Below are 11,275 nucleotides of genomic sequence, written 5' to 3'. Positions count from 1 at the left end.
GAATCGATGAATAAATGGGACCTCCTGAAACTGAGAAGCTTCTGTAAAGCAAAGTACACCGTCAGTAAGACAAAAAGGCTACCTTCTGACTGGGAGAAGATCTTCACCAACCCCTCATCAGATAAAGGCCTGATCTCCAAAATATACAAAGAACTCAAGAAACTGGACAATAAAACTCTAATTAACCCAATTAAAAAATGGGGTGCCTGAAAATTTCAAGATGTCATTATTTATATTTTTTATTTTTATTTTTTTAACCGGTTAATAGTACTCCATTGTATAAATGTACCACATTTTCTTTATCCAAACTTCAGGTGAGAGGCATCTAGGTTGTTTTCAGGTTCTGGCTATTACAAATAATGCTGTAACACACACACACACACACACACACACACACACACACACACTATACACATACATACATCCTACCCTGAATTCTTTTGGAATTTTCTTAAAGGGTCATGTTATCAGTTTTCCCACCCAAATAACATTGCTTTTGATCATTTCTAGGTCAACCGAGCAGTAACCTCAACTGCCTTTGCAGGATCTTTTTTTTTTTTATCATGTAAAATTTAATCATGATTGCAGGTGAAGTTGAAACATCAAGGGCAACAGTCCCTTAAAAACTCGACCGCCAATGCATAAGTAGGGACAGCCCTGGAAGCTGAGCTCTCACCAAGATCAAGAGCTTCGTTCCCGTGCAGAACACAGGTGACAACGAGACATCCACCCTATGCAGAGCAGGCAGCGAGCTGGCTTGACATATGCAGCTTTCTGACGGAGATGTTCGAGACATCGGCGTTCTGATGGCAAACATAGTTCACAGCCAAGTACATCATTTACGAGAAGGAAATCCAGATCTGTGCACGAGCAGGTGGCTCGTGATGGATGTTTCACATGCCCCCTTGAAAGGCATGATTTCACCAGGCTTCGATACCATGGCAAACGAATATGTTTTAAAATCTGAAGAGATGTACTGACGGGAACACAAAGCTGAGAAACTGGCTGTATTTGGAAAAAAAATAAACCTTAAGATGTTATAAAAAATATTGCAGATTTAGGGCGTGGTTTTTATAGCAGCATAAGAGGATACCAAGATTAAGTTGTCACAGAGAATTCCTGAGACATAACCCTAGTCAGGATATGACTAAGGTGTGTGCGCCAATATAAACGTCAGGCATGTATGTCCAAAGCCATGCCGAGGAAAGTCCCTTCCCTCATTTACCATCCATCCATCCCTGGTTAGAGGAAAATGAAGAGGGAGAAAGTTGAGAAACTTAAATAAATGGATCCTGCTAATGAAGTGGAACTTCTATTGAGAACATAAACAGATAATAAGTCAAATGATAAGTAGTCAATTCACTTAATTATTGCAAATTCAATTCATTTAATAATTACAGCCAATTAGGCAACTCCCGCTTAAATAAATGGGACATTACTTGTTTCGCAGATGCCTCCCCAGGTCTCTGAGCCTCCCTGATCCCTCCTCTCCTCTCATGGCTCCCTCTCTCCTGACTTTGAGCAGGCTACTTTAGTTTTTCAACATTGCCACTGCTGTGTAAGTAGACTGACAGAATTAATTTGTGCTTGCCGTTTTTACCCAATAACCTATTGTCAAGAAGTAGTTTATTCTCACTGCTGCTTAGAATTCTATTGTATAAACTCACTACGCTTCCTTTTTTCATTCTACTAAGAAACATTTGGGAAGTTTCCACAATGTGACTACTCAAGAGTATGCTACTGCAAATTTCTTCACCAAACCCACACACATGCCTGCACCCTCCTACAATCCTTCTCTGTTTCCAACGTCTAGGGGATAAATTGCTGAATCATAGCAAATGCATGTGTAGGTTGTGTCAAACTTTCTTCCGATGTGGCGATGCCAATACAAACGCCTGCCTGAAGCTTCATGCTGTTGCTTTTCCTAATTTCAACAAATCTTCTCTTTGTAATGGGAGCTCATTGCAATTTTCTCTTTTGTATCTCTGAAGACAGTGAGATTACTTAGCTTTAACATTTATTGGATATTTTGTTATTTGTATCTGAAAGTAATTGTTTACTCTTTTCCATTTTTTTTCTATTGGTTGGCTGTCTTTTGACTATCAACTTAAAACACGTCTTCACAGCTTTCCTATCCGATGCTTTGTTGATGATAGTTAACATGAGGTCGTCATCTTCTGGTCTGTGGTTTGCTTATTCGTGTTCTTTATGGTGTTTTCTGTAATCATGGAGTTTAACTTCACATTTTCCTTTTTTGGGGGACTGACTATGCCACATGTCCTAAGGAGTTCTATTCTACTCACACACTAGCAAGCCACAAGATAACATTGTATCTATTTTAAGAAAATTTTAAAAGCTAAACAATTTTAAAGGGAAATTTCTTTGAGCGTTGCTAAGGTCCAAGCTGTATGAAGACTGAGAAACAAATGGCAAAGTGCCAAAGGCCTTGAAAGAAAACTAAGCAGATAAAATTCACCTCAAGGCTGAACATAGTCTGAAGGGTCATGCACAGGGCACAGCTCACTTGAGGGCATGAGAGACTCTTGACAGAGAGAAGTTTGTCCTTGCTTTTGTATTCTTTGCTTTTATTCTTCCACTAGAGACTCACGGGAAAAAATGGCAGAAGGACACTAGACCCAAGTATAGATGATATGTTTGGGAACAAAGTTTTCCCCAAAGAATCTAATTAATAGATCATCCTGATGAAGTCTGATTGAGAGGTGATAGAATATTTAAGATTGGTCCTAATTGGAGACATTAGGTGACTGTGATCTCATATGAGGACTATTTCACCTAAATCTGTCTCTCTCTCTCTGTCTCTCTCTGTCTCTCTGTCTCTCTCTGTCTCTCTGTCTCTCTCTCTCTCTCTCTCTCTCTCTCTCTCTCTCTCTCTCCATATATTTCTGCTCTCCAGCAGTCTCAAGGTAAACTGCTTTCCTACATCAGATCATTTCAGCTCATTTAGGATAAAGTAACGGGTCTAGCAATCTTGACCTCTCCAAAACCATGAGTTGATATAAAAAGTTCCACGGTGATGGAAATATCCTTCATCCTCACTGTTTGGTGTCAATATCTTGGCTATGATAATATCATTGGAGACACATGAGCAAAGACTACACAAGGTTTTTTTAAGGAGCTTAAGTGAATCTATACAACTCACTATATATCTCCTTCTAGTATAAGTGAAATGTGACTATTTAAGAATAAAAAAAAATGAAGCAAGGCAAAACATACAAGGAGACAGCAAATCATGGCTTAGAAATAACTTTTTAAAAGTCACTAATAAATGATATTTGATACGATGTGCTGAAATGGTACCATGTTACTAAATAAAGACTACATCTGTGTAATTTTAAACTTCACTCAGTGATGAGAATATGGAAGCCAGTGGTTTCTATTTTGAGTTGACAACTTTATGTGGCAGGGGTACTATATTTTAGGAGGTATTTTAAAGAATATCAAAATCTATGCTCATAATGAACATGACTGTGGAAACCACATTACACATGAAATAACGAGAAAAATTAATAGTGTCTGCTTACATGAGGTGAGTTGGGAATCTTTTATCAGCTGGGAAATTGCTACATGGAAGAATTCTGATTTCTCTGGAAGAACATAAGGAGTTAAATTGGGCCAATAAGTGTTAGGTTGATGTGGGAGGTCCTTCTGTCTATGTGTTGCTTTTTTTGGTTAATGAATAAAGAACAGCTTTGAGCCTATGGCAGGGAAGAACAGAACTAGGCGGGGAAAGGTAGGCTGTATGCTGGGATGAAGAAAGGGTGGAGTTAGAGAGACGTTGTAGAGCCACTGCCAGAGATTGATGTGCTGGAACTTTGCTGTTAGGCCATGACCTTGTGGTGATACACAGATTAATAGAAATGGGTTAAATTAAGATGTAAGAGTTAGCCAATGAGAAGCTAGAGCTAATAGGCCAAGCAGTAATTTAATTAATGCAGTTTTTGTGTGATCATTTCAGGTCTAAGCCAGTCAGGTGGCCAGAAACCAACAAACAGCTTCATCCAACAGTAGGCATGAGAAGAGAAATTTTAGTTTGACATAAGAAAGTGTGGCTCTTATCTAAGGATGGTGCAAGTGTAAACCTTATCAGAGAAGTAATGTTGGGACCAATTGGAGTCCTGGCTTTCAGCTGCTCTTCCCTGTCTAGAGCCTTCTAATTGAAGTTACTAAAAGCTGTGCCTTTCCTAGAGGATCAGAGGATGGGATTTTCACCTGTTGGCCATTGACTGCTGGGTATTTATGCCTCCATGGTACTATTAAAGGAGGGCTTTGTACCAGTAATTGGAGGTCCGTGTGTCTGTCTGTCTCTGTGTGTGTTTCCTCAACCTCCAGCCCCTTGCCTGAAGCTTTGCAAACTGTATTGTAGCACATAGAGCACCCACGGAGGCCGCAGTATGCAAAGCCGTACCTATACGACAATGAATGGCAGACAATGACTATGACGCTCCCAAGCAGAGCTTGAGAGTGAAGTCACCCTTTAACTCCTCAGAGACTTAGACGTTGCTGAGAGCAGAGTCACCTTTACAGTTTTTCTTCATTGCTGGGCTGGTCATCTTAAAAAAGCATTCATTAGTTCAACATGGGGTCATGTCACTCTAATCAATTTGAATGGCTAACAGTCTACGTACCCACTCTGAAACATGCTGCAGATGTCAGGGAGCAGGTAGATGCACATGAGATAGGAATATACATTACTTATGTTACTCACTGATGTGACAAAATACCCTGACAACGCCACTTAAAGGAGGAAGGATTTATTTCAGCTCAGAGTTTGAGAATGTGATCCACCAAGGCAGGGAGTCATAGCAGCAAAGGCTGGAGAAAGATGGTCCAGTTGCACCCACAGTCAGGATGCAGAGGAACGAATGCTTATGCTCAGTTCACTTTTTTCTTTTTGTTCAGTCTGGTACTCCTGGTATGAGTCACATTAGAGTGGATCCACTCAAAGTTAGACAACTTAATCTTTATCAGTGTTTCTCAACTTCTGGGGCACAACCTCCACAGGAACAGAATATTATATATTCTACATATCAGATAATTACATTGAGATTCAGAGCCAGAGAAAAATTTTAGGTATAAAGTAGCAGTGAAATAATTTTATTGTTGGGGTCACAACATGCGGAACTGTATAAAAGTGTGGTAGCTTTAGGAAGGTTGAGAATCACTGTTCTTGATGATCTTTCACGGACTTATTCAGAGCATCATTTCTATGGTGATTCCAAGTCTTACCAGGTTGACAATCAAGGTGAAATATCACGAGCAAAAGTGGGGAGTTGGTGAATGTGGGAGGAAGGTAGTCAAACAAGATGGTTTTATGTTTGCCTGAGATTTACTCATGGTGAAAATTTTATTCTTATTGGAAGGTCTTTCCCTCAAGCCTTTGTGGGTTTTCAAACAATAATTGTGTCTAGCTTTACTTACCCTCACACTCATCCTAATTCATTCATGAAAGACGCAAACATGTGCATGTTTTAACTTACAAAAATATATACAGAAACCCTCCTTTCAAATCCATAGGAAGGGAAAGACTTTCAATGTATTCAGCTATAAGTAAAATAAAGTGTACTTAATTTTCTAGTGGATCATGTGACCAAGAGACCATGATGCAGAGAGAGTGAGTAGAATAAAGTTGTTCTACCCATTCACAAACTACTTACCTTTACAACATCTTAATTTCTTCCCATGTGAAGAAGTGGGCCTGGAGCTACAAACTGATGAACAAGTGTTTAAAACACACAAATGAGGACACAGCTAGGAAGATAAATGTATGATACATTGAATAGTAAACAAAAAAAAGACAAATTAGAATGTGGGCCACTTCGTATGTTTTTAACTTTTGAAAAGTCTTTATAATACCTTTTTTTGTATAATCATTATATTACAGGAAATCTCTATAATGCATTATATGTACACTTATTATACTGCATGTAAGTTTCATCAAAGTCTATTGTTATTCACTAAGGTATCAAGTTGAAACTAAATTAACTCATATAGCTAAGTGGTTTATTTTACTGGTGTTTGGTATTCTCATTAGAAACAATTAGCATTCAGAGCTAAGGTTAAGGGGAAAGTCAATATGCCTTAGGAGAAATGAAAGTCAAAGCACAATCTATACTTAATGACCTTCAAATAGAACTTTTCAGCCCAATGACATTCCTCGTAGTGTTTGGCACTGAGTATAGAGATTTTTTCCCCATCTTTATTCTTTGTGAATATGTTCTGCCAGGAGTGTACATGAATTTTACATTTAAAACAATTTTTAGAACATAAAAAATAATTAGAGATTCAGTAAGAAAGAGGATAAGTATAACATAATAATCTGATGAACTTTAATATTTATTAGCTGGCTGGTAGGTGTCAGGTCCTTTGCTCAAGGATGTTACATTGAATTTATGTAATATATCATATGATTAAGAATGTGATTAGAACTTTGTACAGTTTAAATGAGAAAACAGGCTATGAGCAAAGTTAAAGAATTTGTCAGACTTACCGGCTAGGTAACATAGGTAACTAAATCCTATTTCCTTTCTTCATGGCACAGAGCATTTCTGTATTTCTGCTTGGACATCAAGCTTTAAAGTACATCCAGTTCTATAAAAGTGATAGGGTCACCACAGAGATGGACAGATTCCTAGTTGGTACCGATTACCTTTTGGTTATTGGAGAACAGAGTAATACTTCTATCATGCTTCTATTAATGTAACAGAAGTTAAACGGCTCAGATAGAATATAAGAAACACACCGCCACAAAACTAACCAAATGAAACTATCAAAAACAAACAAAACAAAAAACAGAAGTCCAATGACTGGAAGTAATAATATGATGAATAAGTAATTAAAAAATTTACTGCATTTACTTTTTCAACAAATGATCTAACAAAGCATAGACAATATAAGGGGTTATCAAAAGGAATGCCAATTTGAATTTAGTTACTGGAGTAGAACTGTAAGAATGTAATTTATTTATATTCAGATTTTGAACATTTTTTTCTGATGAAACACACAGGAGACAACAAACATCTCTTCCTGTTCCTAGTGTTTTGCTTGGTTATAATTTTCTGTTTGTTTTTTTTTTCAGATACTCTCTTGCCATGAAGGAATCTCTGGTATTTGAATCACTGTGACTTGGATAATAATATGCATACATGCAGAATAAGAAATGTAAATGCCACCTCATTTCAGACAAGAAGAAATCATTGGAGAAGTCAGAGAGAGCTGTTGTGTGGGCGTCTTGTGATCATCTAAAAAAGAATCTGCTAGAGTTGATAGTAGAACCCTGTCTTACAGCTGATCTATAATTTGGTATGAGAAAAAATTAAAAGAGTATGAAGGGTTGTTTAAAGAAACAGTATTGATCATAAGAATTCTGACTTGATACAACAAGACAAGAACTCGGTGATGGACTCTGGAAAATATGCAGAAACTAGGCTGAGGATGGTTCATCTCTGCCTACGTGTACTTCGACACTAACTCAGATGGGAAAGAGAAGGATAAGTCCATGCTTTTTAATCATTATCATCACAATTCTTAAAGTCTACCAAGCCCCAGATGCTGTACTCTTTCTTTGAGTACAAATTATTTAGTCTTTTCAATAATAACCTTCCCAAAACTTTCTGCTTATTTCGTCTTGCTTTCCTCTGAATCCCGTAATGCTAAATCCATCTGGTTTCCATACAATTAACACAACATTCTGATGCAGTCTCAGTTGTTGATTGATGTTTTTGTCCCTCTCAATCCTGCTGCCATTCAGCACCAAAGAGACACACAAAGGCCTACATTAATTATAAACTGGTTGGCCTATTAGCTCAGGCTTCTTTTAACTCTTATAACTTATATTAGCCCATAATTCTTGTCTATGTTAGCCATGTGGCTTGGTACCTTTCATCAGCGAGGCATTCTCATCTTACTTCCTCTGTGTCTGGGTGATGACTGCAGACTGAATTTTTCTCTTTCCAGAATTCTCCTGTACTCATTGACCCGTCTCTACCTCCTGCCTGGCTACTGGCCAATCAGCGTATTATTTTAAAAATAATACAGGTGACAGGATAAAAGACAATTGTCCCACAGCACTCAGTAATTTCAAATTCTTTGCAGATACAAGTTATATGCCAAGAACTAAATATTGAATTAAGGCCCCAATAGGTGTGGACAAGCTCTCATAAAACTCACTATCATCTGCGAGAAGATGGAAGCTGAATGAGTTGATATAAACCAACTGGCTTTCCCTTCTTCCCATACCTTAGATTCGCTTCACATACTCTACATCTCTATCATTAATTTCTTATGCATTGCATTTTACTTTAATTGCAATAGAAGTCCCATAAAAGTAATGCTTTAATTGTAAGACTTCAGTTCTATGTACTGCTTTCCATTACTACCTTCTTGTGTGCGATAAAGAGTCATCACCCTGTCCCTTCCTGCTACTGTGCCAAGAATTTTGTAGTATCTTTTAGATTCTTTCTATCTTATGTGTTTCACAGAAAAAAAATGCCCGCAAGTGTGCATGGGCACATAACTGTAACTTTATTGAAAGGCAAATAGATCTTTCCTTTCCTACTGACGTTTTATAAGTTAAAATTTATCCCTTGCTAACAATCATTTCCTATGAAAGAACTGGAGTTTAGAGTTCTCTACTTCTGCTTTACAAAAATCAGCATAAAGGGCATATTCTAATTTTGGAAATTTGATATGTATACAATGACATATATTCACACTGAAGCAAATACTATGAAGCTGAACAATTTCTAACAGAAAATCTCCTGATACATAAGTGATATGTAACGAAAAGTATTCTAACATTATCTGCACATGCTTTTCTAACTTAACAGAGAAAAGTGCATGAATGGTCTATTTGGGGAATTACTGCCTTTGAAACAGAAGTTAATTTATTACAATATGGCAAGATTCCTTTATATTCTTTTTAAAAATATGATCATAATGCCAATAAATTGATATAGCATTTTCATAGGACTTTCCAGCCCTATAAAATGATTTAAGTGGCATATATGTTACAATAATAACAACCTGAATTTCATCTCAGTGTAAGCTGTTGAAGTGAGCTTTTATTGCTTCTCATCACATTCTCCACATGGGTACTAGTACTGAAAGTTTAAAATGTTTATAATTCCTATCACTAAATAGCCAAATAGATTTTAAAAATTGATTTATCCACATACAAATAAATTCAGCTCAGTACTATTTTTCTATCATTATTACAGTAAATAAAATAATCTCCATTTTGTGGATTAGTTCCAGGCTACCCTTTAAATCTACAATGTAAGCTTCAAAATAAGTGCCCTATATATACAGTATCACTAATATCCTAAACTTCTGACTTACCTTTAATTGACATGGTGGCCTAACTGCTTGGGGAGTTTTAATGCAATCTGGGATTCAATGGGGGGAGACTAAGTTACATTTGCCTTGAAACTTTGTTTCACCTGTTGCAGTATCTGTTCTGCTCACTAGGACCTGCTGCTCTCACAGAATAGGCGCTCAGTAGATGTCTACCGAGTGTAAAATGATAAAAACTGAATGTTAACAGTGAGGACCAACATGGTAAGAAAATGATTCTTAATGACACATTGTTAAACTTCACACATAGATCAATGAATTCCATAACCCTCTCCAAAGGAGATTCTTGGGGTAGATGCTAACTTAACACAGAAACCCACAATCCACCAATAAGTAGAGAATAAGAAACTTTGGAATGCTCAGCAATAAATGGAATATCTGAACTACACTCCTTTATCAATACTTAGGGATTTATTAAAAGGAGGGTACATAAAGAGTGTAAAAATAAAACAAAGATTCTAAGGAAACTTTTCCAGGCACAATAGGGTAGATGTACACATGAATACACAGAGACTGATGATCAACTGTACAAGACCTGGACAAGTTCAAGCCAGGCAAAATCCCAGCACAAAGGATGGGAAGTGGTCAGAAAGTCCCTCTCCTAACCAATCAGTTCTTGGAATTTGATTAATGTTGGAAGAGGGAAGTTGGTTTCCTCAATGGAATGACATTTGGTAAATTGATCATATCCAAGGGCAGGCTCCAAGAACAATAGTAGTTGGCAAACACAAACTGAATTCCATAATTTGTTCTTATTGCCATGAGAGTTTGAAATGGAGAGAAAAAGAAAGTATCAGTCCCACAAATGAGAGGAGAATGACCACTGGCCCAAATCATTACAGCTAAATTAATTGAAGCAAGTTTTTTATTCATGTGCTTGGGCTGTTTCTCCCTAAGAAATGGATTTAAGAGATCAGCATAGGACATGGGTAGGATAAGTGTTTTGGTATTTTAGGAGGAGGGAGTTTTCAAATGAGGGATTTGACAAGCAAATAGGCAGGCAGGTTTTAAGAAAAGAACAGAAACATAACAAATTGATCATAACAACCTTCTGAAACACAGACATGGTTTCAAGGTGGTCATGTAAAGGCAGTCATAACAAGGTGTTTATAACAAAGTAGTCATAATAAGGTGGCCATAACGAGGTAGTTGTAACAACATGGTCATAATAATCTTTGGGTACAAAGGTATGGTTGTCGTGTCCTGGAACTGAAGTACAGACCATTTGGAGTCATGGTTGTAGGTGGGGTATAGCACAACTCTTGAGAAAAGATTTAGTAATAAATAAGAATGAATCTCATTTGTTTTTATTATAAGATTGCTTTTACGCCTAAGATGGAGGCAAGCCGGTTTATCAACTGAGGTAAAGATAGAGAAAGACAGACAGACAAACTGTGAATTTGAATAGGTAGGGAGCTGGGGAAGATCTGGGAGGAGTGGAGGGAGGCGAGTGGCTATGATCAAAAAATGCTATATGAAATTATCAAAGAATAAATAAAATGTTACTGTAAATAACTAAATGCTAAACTATTTGCATCAATTTAGAGAATACTGAAAAGGAATTTGAGTTTATTCACACAAACAAATTATAAAAGTTTAAGATAATAAATATATGAGTCACACTGATTTAATCATTAGTCAATATAGACACAAATCGAAATATCACCGTTTTTCCTAATTAAAATATATACAATATATGGAAATGAAAAGAGGAAATCAGAGACTGATTTCTATAAGAGTTAGAACCACAATGAAGAAATGGCCAGGTGTAAATTTTTGGTCAGGTGCCATACCTCATTAACAAAGTAATAATTAGTTAAGTGGAATGAGTTTTGGCAATTATTATGATTGTGAGAAAAGGATTACTTTCCTAATAAATTACTTGTGGTCAAAATTTTTTATT

The sequence above is a fragment of the Myodes glareolus genome, chromosome 12 (assembly GCF_982192425.1).
Source record: "Myodes glareolus chromosome 12, mMyoGla1.1, whole genome shotgun sequence".
Lineage (NCBI taxonomy): Eukaryota > Metazoa > Chordata > Mammalia > Rodentia > Cricetidae > Myodes > Myodes glareolus.
The sequence above is the reverse complement of the archived record's forward strand: the minus strand, read 5'-3'. Positions refer to the sequence as shown.